Below are 11267 nucleotides of genomic sequence, written 5' to 3'. Positions count from 1 at the left end.
ATGCAAGGGGAAAACCATACATCAGTATCCAGATTCCTCCTCCTGGGTCTCTCCAATGATCCTGAAGTACAGCAAGTTCTCTTTGGACTGTTCCTATCCATGTACCTGGTCACAGTGCTTGGGAATCTGCTCATCATTTTGGCCACCAGCTCTGATTCTCACCTCCATACCCCCATGTATTTCTTCCTCTCTAACTTGTCCTTTATTGACATCTGTTTCACCTCCACCACCATTCCAAAGATGCTGGTGAATATCCAGGCACAGAGAAAAGACATCTCCTACAGTGAATGCCTCATTCGGATGTACTTATTTATGTTTTTTGTTGGAATTGATAATTTCCTACTGACTGTGATGGTCTTTGTTTTGTGGCCATCTTTCACCCCTAAGCTACACAGTAATCATAAACCCTCAGTTCTGTGATCTCCTTGTTCTAATGTCATGGTTCATTGTTTTCTGGGTCTCCCTGCTTCACCTTCTACTGATGAAGGAGCTGACCTTCACTGTAGACACTGAAATCCCACACTTCTTGTCTGAATTTTCTCAGGTCCTCAAGGTGGCCAGCTCAGATAACTTCATCAATATAGTCTGTCTGTATGTGTCAGTTGTATTGATGGTCGTGTTTCCTGTGAGTGGGATCCTCTTCTCCTACTCTCAGATTGTCTCCTCCTTATTGCGGATGTCCTCCATTGCAAGCAATTATAAGGCATTTTCAACCTGTGGTTCTTACCTCTGTGTGGTCTGTTTGTTCTACGGAACAGGACTTGGTGTTTACCTCAGTTCTGCTGTAACACTATCTTCGCAAAGAAGCACTATTGCCTCTGTGATGTACACTGTGGTCACCCACATGCTGAACCCCTTTATCTATAGCCTGAGGAACAAGGATGTGAAAGGGTCCCTAGGTAGACTTAAGCACAGTAGCCTATTGCATGTGAGAGATCAGTAAACTCAGAATTAAGTTGAAATTGCAATCTCTATGCCAAACTCTGTGAATTAACCCATCCTAATCTGTTTTTTTTTCTGTGAAAGACATGGTTCTTTATTTCCTGTTCCCAAAGCACATATGATTTGGCTTGTATATGTGTTTGTGTTTGTCATTCCTCACTGACTTCCTCTGTTATTTCTTTTAAATTTTTTTTCACTTGAGATGGAGTTAAATGATCCATGTTTGTTCATTTTTGTAAAGATTTCCTTATATTTCTCATTTGATATTTTAAAAACTTATCACAACAAATACTGGTGTGGTTTATTGCAAAATTATAATGTTGAGTGTATTAATGACAATTTATTTAAAGTACAATTATGTACAGCATTCCACTTAAGTACAGACTGCCTATATGATAACTCTGTAGACTAAGAATGCTTAATGATGGTTGCAGCCAAATTTAAGTACATTTTCTGATATTTGTGCAACTGAAACTTATTTAATAATTTGTCTTCCATTGTTAAAAAATAGACTATTTCACTTAAATATTTCACATAAATTTCACTTTTATATTTCACATAAAATTCTTTTATGAATCTAGGAATGGTTTCACATAATAGTAGGTTAATTGAATAATCATTTGATAAATATGTAACCTTTTTTTATCATACCTGGCACCTTTTAAATTATAATGTGTGAGAATTCTATGTATTCACATCATTATAAATTTTGTTATTTTCAATTGTAGCTTTCTATATGTGACAGAATCTTAGCATATTTTTATATGCATTTTCCTATGATACACTGAACATATTACCCCTGTGCTTTTTTGCAGTATATATCTTCTGTGTAGAAAAGCATTTTCATGACTTTGTGCATTTTGCTATGTACAGTTTGTACATTCATTTCTGACCTGTAAAACTCTACATAGTCCAAATACTTGAATATCATTAGATGTGTCTTTTCTAAATATTCTGTATCATGCCTTAACACCTTTCAGCTAAATGATTTATTGTTAAAAATATTTATTATAATGAACAATAGATACATTTGGTGCTCCTCCTTCTGTCTAAATGAAATTTTGTTTCCTTTGATTAATATCTACATATTTTCATTAAACTTGTACTCTATAAGCCACTGTTTTACTCTGTTTCTGTATTTCTACATTTCTTAGATCCACATAAGTTTTTTCACACAGTGTTTGTCTTTCTATACCTGACATACTTATCTTAATCTAATGTCAAATCAATTTGCCTATGTTGTAGCAAATGTTAATATATTATTTATCATTGTGAATACTGTTCTATTGATTATATGTATCACATTTATTTATCTGTTCATTGATGATAGATAATAGGCTGATTCTTCATGTAAACTATTATCAATAATGTGGCTATGAAAATGGGATTCAACTTAAAGCTTGACATACTACTTTTAGATGTTTTGGATATATATGCAGTCAGAATGATTCTTAGATTATTCCTATGATACTACTAAGATTTTAAGCTTTTAAAACCTCCATACTGTTTTCCCATATGCATATACTAATGTATATTCTTAACAAAAATGTGCACAGACCATTTTCATGACTTTCTCACCTACATTTGTTATCACTCATCTTTTTTTATAAGTCACTTTTCAATTGTGCAGTGCTGTTTTATTATGGATTTAATTTGTATTACTCTGATGATTAGTTATGATGAGCTTTTCTTATACCTGTTGTATATTGAATATCTTCTTTGAGAACATCATATTCTGGTCCTTTGACCATTTTTAATGTTCTTAATCAAATGGTTTCTCACTTTACTTGAATATATTTTATGTATTTTACACTTATCTAAATATATTCTCCTATTTTGAAGCCTTTGTTTTCACCTTTTATATACTTTTCTTTTGCTGTGTGAAAATTTTTGGTTTGATTTAATATCAGTTTTGGTTTTGCTATGTATGCTTTTGGCATTCAATCGAAATGATTTCACAAACAGATTTCATAGAGCTTTCGCCTATGCTTCCTACCAATACTTTAGTGTTATATCTCAATTTTAATGCAGTTTGAATATGTTTTTGTGTATTGTGTATGTTTGGAAGGTAAGATTATTCTGACATGGATGTAGTTTTCATAAAAGTTTATTGAATAGATTTTCCTTAAACACTGTGTGTTCAGTGTTAATATTCTCATTCAATTGACCATAAATTAATCTGTAACTTTTTGGATATTTTTCTGGCTCTTTCTACCCTTTCATTGATCTTTATGCCTGGTTTTCTGTCACTACTATGATCCCTCTTGTTGATGATTTATTTTTATGAATATAAGATTTAGTATTGGTGAAATCCAACATATCTGTTTTTTCTTTTGACTAACTACATGTTTGGAGTAATATTTATGAAGGCATTGCAAACTAAAACATAGTGAAGATACTAACTGAGAGAAGAAAGCTGTATCAAGGTCTTGAAAACTAAGAATAATTGTAGCTCAATAAGCATGGTGACTCTTTATCACAGTGTCTGGAGAGGAGACTACCATTGGAGGTGGCATCACCCATGTAATTTTTCTGTTTTTCTGACACTGGTGTATATGCTGGGTACAAGACAAATCAATGTTCAAAGGTCAGCCTACTGGCCCCAGGTAGTTTCCACTTTATGATACTTGGCTGGATGTCCATCAGCAAATTTTATGTCCAGGTACTGACAAAGCTTTTGCCATCCAAGTTACCTGTCTGTACTAGTTAGAACTTTCTTTAATTTAATACAAATATCTTACTTTTCTCATTAATGGTCTAGTTTGTTACCTCTTTGGAATTGATAGACATAGCTAATGTTTTTACATATAATCAGTTCAAAATAACTGACATTTCATCTCTTGGCTTTGATTATCCTAACAATCCTCATTTTACCAGATCTTCTGGTAAAAACTTCAGAATTCAACTTAAACATCCTTTATGGCCCTTCCTTCCTAAGGCCTTCCTAAGGGCCTTTATGGCCCTTCCTTCTTATCTGACACTTAATTCTTGATGCCTTTCTTTCTAAAAATATGATTATTAATGTTACCTAGGTGTAAAGTTTAAAATGTCTTTTAGCAAAATATTACTCCAGTTCATGATAAATGTCATTGTCAAAATATTATTAATTCATTAATAGGAATAGGTAATGGTATCGCAACTATAACACATATGATTCAGCAACTAAGAGAAAGGGTTGACACATGGGACTACATGAAAATAAAAAGCTTCTGCACAACAAAAGAAATGGTCTCTAAATTGAAGAGGCTGTTTACAGAAAGTGAAATAATCTTTGGTGCATATACATCTGACATGATATTAATTACCAGAATATCCAGGGAGTTCAAAAAACTCAATCTCCAAAGGCTCAATGACCCAATGAAGAAATGGGCAAGTGATCTGAACAAAGCTTTTCCAAAGGAAGACATCCAATTAGCTAAAAAAAACACATGATGAAAGGATGATCATCCCTGGCCAGAAAGGAAATGCAAACCAAAACCATGTTAAGATTCCACATCACTCCTCTTAGAGTGGCTACCATCAAGAACACAAACAACAACAAATGTTGGTTGGGCTGTGGGGAGGAAAGAACCCACATTCACTTCTAGCAAATGTAAATTAATACAACTATTATGGAAAACATTATGGAGGGGAGTCAAAAAATTAAAAATAGAATTAGTATATAATTCATCAATTCTACTCATAGGGATATATTCAAAGGAATGTAAGTCAGGTTACATTAAAGGCACCTGCACACCTGTGTTTATTGAAGCATTATTCACAATACCAAAGATATTAAAACAACAAAAATGTTCCACTACTAATGAATGGATGAAGAAAATTTAATATTTTTACACAATAGAATTTTATTCAACCACAAAGAAGAATGAAATTTTGTCATCTCCAGGTAAATGGATAGAACTGGAGAACACAATCTTAAGTGAATTTAGCCACATTCAGAAGGCCAAAAGCATCATGTTTTCTCTCTTATGTGGAATATAGACATAATACAAATACAGCAATGTTATGAAAAATAGGTCATGCTAACAGGGTGTCACATACAAAAAGGGGAAAGCAAAAGAATGGAGTTAAGAAGGTGATTATGCTTGATGCTCTCAGTATACAAGAATGAACATAAAATTTTTAAACGTGTTGAAATCACCATAAGAAGAGGATTAAGGTAGACAGAAAAAAAAAGAGATGATGAACCACTTCCTGTTATAATTAATATATACCTCAAAATGACTTCTTAGAGTCAAAAACATGTGGGCTAAAAAGAGTAGAAAATAATCAAGCCACATTTAAAATAAAATGCAACTTGTGATTTAGATGTCAAATTTAATTATCTTATAAATTCTAACATTTAGCAGTTTATTTTAGTTAATTTTGTTTTTATTGTAACCCTTATAACATAGAAAAAATTCCTTTAAACAATATTGCAGTTCTAGAGTACTTTGAAAGTGATCCCATATTCACTATTCTATTAAGTCTTGTGTTTTCATATGGATTATGCCATTAACTAGCAAGTTTTTATTTTAACATAAAGAAGATCCTGTATTAATTTACATAAGACAGACTGAAACATGATGATCATTTGTCTGCCTTAGAATTTTTTATATATCACTTATGGTCTGGTGGACATCATTGTGAAATAAAGTATATTTTGATAGCAGGAACTTTTTCCTTTATAATTTTGAATATTTCATTTCACTCTTTTCTTTATATGCAGGGTTTTGTGTTAGAATCCACTGATAGTAGGAAAGGCATTCCATTAGATGTATTGTGTATTTATTTTTTATTCATTTATTCATATGTGCACACATTCTTTGGGCCATCTTATATTTTACTCTTCTCAAAATTTTAATTTTGTCATAGATTTTGGATACATTGTATAAAATTGTGAAACTTGGAAAGCTCTTCCTTTGGTTGAATTTGATTCAAGAATTCTATATGCATATCTATTCATGAATGTTGGTATCTTTCCCAGGATCTGCTAAATTTGCAGCTGTTACTATTTTGGTGGCACTAACATTTGAACTCAAGACCTTACACTTGCTAGACAAGTGTTCTACCACATGAGTAATGTCACATTCCTTTTTACTTTATTTTTCAGGAGGGTGTCACAATTTTATCAAGGCTGATCTTGCATTATACTCCCATCTCTTACTCTGTATTAGTTGAGATTTGAGGCAAGTGCCACATCCAACTATTTAATGATATTGTCTTGAGAAAATTTAGCCTGGGCTGACCTCAATCCTTGATTATCTTATTTCTGTTTCATGAGTACCTGGAATTACATGTGTATGCCACCACTCCTAGCCTTTTTAGTCATTATTTTTAAACTGTACTTTCTGGAATTTGTTGTCATTATTCTTTCCTTTGTGTGAGGAATCATTGTTTTGCATAGTTCTTGTAGACTTTCATTTTTTTTCATTTTATTTTGTCTTTTGCTCCTCTGAGCAGATGACTTACTATATTCTGACTTCAACTTCTCTCACAATTTCTTCCACATAAGTGAGTTTTCTGTTGAGATTCTTTATCTAATTTTTTAATTCAGTCACTGTTTTGTTCATCTCTATGATTTCCTTGATTTTTTTGTTAGTTCTTCCTTATAGTTTTGCTTTCATCTTTTTAAAATTTTTACTTAATTTTGCATCTTCACTGGATTAATTGGTAGAGCACCTGCCTTGTAGCATGAGATCCTGAGTTCCACCCTTAGGAGAGACTAAATCAATAAATGAACAAGTATATAAATCAATAATTTTATATCTACCTACTCTTGTACATAGTCTTGAACTTACTTCAACATAATCTTGGACTCTTTCTTCTGAAATTTGATAGATTAGTCTTTGTTTTGAAAACATTATTGGAACACTATTATTCTCCTTTTGTGTTGTCATAATTCATTGATTCTATTTAATCCTTTTTTTGTTGTATGTGCATTTGAGGAATAACATATTGTTTAAGACTTCACAGAAATTCTTTGGCAGTGGTAAACCTGACATATTTTGTCAAGCATGAGATTCAAGATGGGTAATTGATGTCAAACCTTGGCAGTCAAAGTTTGTTGTCAGCCTGTGTATTTACCCTGGTTGTTGCCTCTATTTGTGTACTCAAATGCTTGTGAGACCACTGAACATCATCTCTAGCCAGTCAGAGGTACTACAAATACATTGTAATTACCAATTTCTTTAGGCCATTTGGGTGATATTGAATTTCCAACTTCTTTTTTTTATTCATTTATTCACATGTGCATACATTGTTTGCTTCATTTCTCCCCTCTGTACTCCACCCTGTCCCCCAAACCCTCCTCGCTTCCAGGCAGAGCCTGTTCTGCCCTTATCTCTAATATTGTAGAAGAGAAGACATAAGCATAATAGCAAGACAAAGCATTTTTGCTAGTTGAGGTAAAGATAGCTATACACAGAGATTCCTAGCATTGCTTCCATGTACAAATGTATTACAACCCAAGATGGTTCATGTCTAACTGATCTTTACACTGATTCCTAATCCCTTTCTCGTGTTGACATCTGCAGTTTAGGGGTTTCTGTATTAGATCCTCTGGAGTGGGAACATCAAACACTTTCATATTTTGGGTTTTCTACCTGTAATCATACCTCCTGTGTGTGCTCTCCCCTGGTCATGTGACCCAAGTTCAACAACATTGCTGTATTTGCCCTAGATCTAAAGTCCACATATGAGGGAGAACATATGACTTTTGGTCTTCTGAGCCTGGCTAACCTCTCTCAGAATGATGTTCTCCAGTTACATACATTTACCTGCAAATGATAAGATTTCATTCTTCTTCATGTCAGAGTAAAATTCCATTGGGTATAAATACACATTTTCTTGATCCATTCATAAGTAGTGGGGCATCTTCATTGTTTCCATAACTTGGCTATTATGAATAGTGCTGCAATAAACATGGATGTGCAGGTGCCTCTGGAGCAACCTGAGTCACATTCCTTTGGATATATCTCCAGGAGTGGGATTGCTGGATCATATAGCAGATCTATTTAGATTTTTAAGAATTCTCCAAATTTTTTTCCAGAGTGGTTGCACCAGCTTGTGTTCCCACCAGCAGTGTACAAGGGTTCCTTGTTCCCCACATCCTTGCCAACACATGCTGTTCATGGTGTTTTTGATGATGGCTGTTCTAACAGGGGTGAGGTGGAATTTTAGTGTGATTTTGATTTGCATTTCCTTTATGGCTAGAGACGGTGAGCATTTTTTCATTGTTTTTTTGTCATTTGAATTTCTTCTTTTGAGAAAGTTCTGTTTAGTTCAGCTGCCCAATTCTTTATTGGTTTATTGATTTTGGAAGAGTTTAGTTTCTTAAGGTCTCTGATTTTGGAAGAGTTTAGTTTCTTAAGGTCTCTGTATATTCTGGTTATCAGTCCTTTGTCTGATATATAGCGGGCAAATATTTTCTCCCACTCTGTGGGTGGTCTTTTCAGTTTAGAAACCATTTCTTTTGTTATGCAGAAGCTCTTAAATTTTATTTAGTCCCATTTGTATGTCCTTTCTCTTAGTTGCTGAGCTGCTGGGGTTTTATTGAGAAGTCCTTGTCTATATGTATTACTTCCAGAGTGTTTCCTGCTCCTTCCTGTACTAACTTCAGAGTTTTGGGTCTGATATTAAGGTCCTTACTATTGCTTTGTATTATACTTTGAAGTCAGGTATTATGATACCTCCAGCACTGCTCTTTTTGCTGAGTATTGCTTTGGCTACTTGTGGTCTCTTTTGTTTCCAAATGAATTTAGGGTAGATTTTTCAGTGTCTGTGATGAATGTCATTGGGATTTTTATGGGAATTGCATTAAACATGTAGATTGCTTTTGGTAGTATATCCATATTTACTATGTTAATTCTACCAATTCATGACCATGGGAGATCTTTCCATCCTCTGTAGTGTTACTCTATCTCTTCCTTCAGGAGTTTGTAATTCTCCTTGCAGAGCTTATTTACATTCTTTTCTAAATTTACTCCTAGATATTTGATGTTTTTGAGGCTATTGTAAATGGACTTGGTTCCATATATTCCTTCTCAGTTTGTTCGTTGTTGGTGTATAGAAAAGCTAATGATTTTTGTAAGGTTTTTGGTGTCCTGCTACCTTGCTATAATTGTTTATGGTGTCTAGGAGTTTTGGGGTAGAGTTTTTTGAGCTTTTAAGGTATAAAATCATGTAGTCTGCAACAGGGATTTTTGACAGATATTTGTATTCCTTTTATTTCTTCTTCTTGCCTAATTGCTCTGGCTAGGAATTCCAATACTATGTTGAATAGGGGATAGTGGGCACTCTTGTCTCATTCTTGATTTTTTGGGAAATGGCTTCCATTTATCACCATTATGATGTTGGCTGTACATTTGTCATATATACCCTTTACAAATTGAGGTACATTCCTTCTATTCCTGATTTTCTTAGAACTTTTATCATGAAGTGATGTTGGATTTTATCAAAGATGTTTTCTGCATCTATTGAGATGATCAAGTGGTTTTTGTCTTTGCTTCTATTATTATTCTGTATTACATTTATAGATTTGTGTATCTTGAACCACCCATGCATCCCTGGGATGAAGCCAACTTGGTCATGGTGTATGATCTTTCTGATGTGTTGTTGGATTTGGTTTGCCATTATTTTATTAAGAATTTTTACATAATTGTTTATTAAAGGAAGTTGGCCTATAGTTCTGCTTTCTGCACGTGTCTTTGTCTGGTTTTGTGATGATAGTAATATTAGCATCATAAAATGTGTTTGGCAGTGTTCCTTCCCTTTTGATTTCATGGAACAGTTTAAGGAGGGTTGGTATTAGTTGTTCTTTAAACATCTGGTAGAATTCAGCAGAGAATCCACCAGGTCCTGGACTTTTTTTTGGGGGGAGACTCTTTATTGCTGCTTCAATTTCATTTCTTGTTATTTTCTATTCAGGTGATTAATATCCTCTTGGTTCAGTTTGGATGCTGTAAGTAACTAGAAATTTATCCATTTCTTCAAGATTTTCAAATTTGTTAGAATATAGGTTCTCAAAGTAGTATTTGATGATTTCCTGGATTCCGTGGTGTTTGTTGTTGTCTCATCTTCTCATTACCAACTTCTTAATAAAGGTATTGTCATCAATGGACAGTTGCTTGATGGAATTTTGTGGGGAGAGTAACAAAACTCATATTTGAACATCTTGCTGAAATTATCTTATTATCTAGTATTAATTTTTTCTGATATTTTGAATATTACTTTTGTATTATAACGTATCATATTATGGTATATAATGCCTAATGAAGAGATATTCTGTGTTTAAAAACCAATGAGAGAAAAAGCACAATATTTTTTAAAGTTTTTTTAATCCATACTTATTAGAACTTATCAACAGATTCAGTCTTTTTTCTGGATATATTAAAATATATTGTTAGTAGTAAGATTGGCTTATCTTTATTTTTCACATAGGTTGGTTTTAGCCTTAATAAGTATGCCCTTTCTCTGCTACTTGCCAGCGTTCATACAAGTATGGATTAAGAGAAATTGTTAAATACAGCTGGAATTTTGCATAGAATATTTTCATTCTTGTGTGGGAGAGTTAACAGACAGACTTAAGCTCTTTCAAAATTAAATGATGACATATTTAGGCAATAAATGATTGATTATGAATCTGACGTTTCCATTCACATGAGCTAAAATATTCCCATAAATGATCAAATTAATTTATTAATTATTAATGATGCAACAATTTAGTAATTTATCAATAGAGCAATAATTTGTTTGTTTATCAATATATAAATGATTTATTAGTGTATTAATTAAAAAGCTGTTTAATATACTTTTAACACTCCTTTATTGATTCATACCTGTATTTTATAGTCATTTGTCAGTTTTCTGTTATATTATTATTTGCATGTATTCTTATTTTATTGATGTATCTTGTCAGAGATTCATAATTTTTATTAGTATTTTAATATACAATTATGTAACATATATATTCATTATAATCGCCTATATAATATAATGGTTAGTTGATAGATTGGTCATTATAAGAAGTATGAAAAAAAATTAGCACTATCAAATTCTTTCTCACGTTACCTGTAGAAATCATGCATTCCAATTCTCCTAACAATAACCTAACTCATAATTGTTCCTTCAAACTATAAGTAGCTCCACTGTCAATCTCAACGCACTGGGGTTAAGACTGGAAATTAAAGTCACTCAATAGTACTAAGATTCTGTTCAGGATAACTTGAGAGTTGGAATTTAGTATCTTGTCACTAAGGTGGTAAATCCTGCAAATGAGAAGAAAATATTTGTAAGAAAATTCTAGAAGGAAAAAATGAGATGAAATAAAGAGATAGAATTATCTA

General features: G+C 32.9%; 1 pseudogene; it reads left to right on the top strand.

The window, feature by feature from the left end:
• Nucleotides 1-943, top strand: LOC109678417 (olfactory receptor 7D4-like; annotated as a pseudogene).
• Nucleotides 944-11267: the final 10324 nt, after the last annotated feature.

The sequence above is a fragment of the Castor canadensis genome, chromosome 14, assembly GCF_047511655.1.
Source record: "Castor canadensis chromosome 14, mCasCan1.hap1v2, whole genome shotgun sequence".
In the NCBI taxonomy this organism is placed as follows: Eukaryota; Metazoa; Chordata; class Mammalia; order Rodentia; family Castoridae; genus Castor; species Castor canadensis.
Note: the sequence above shows the minus strand (reverse complement) of the source record. Positions and strands in the feature narration are given on the sequence as shown.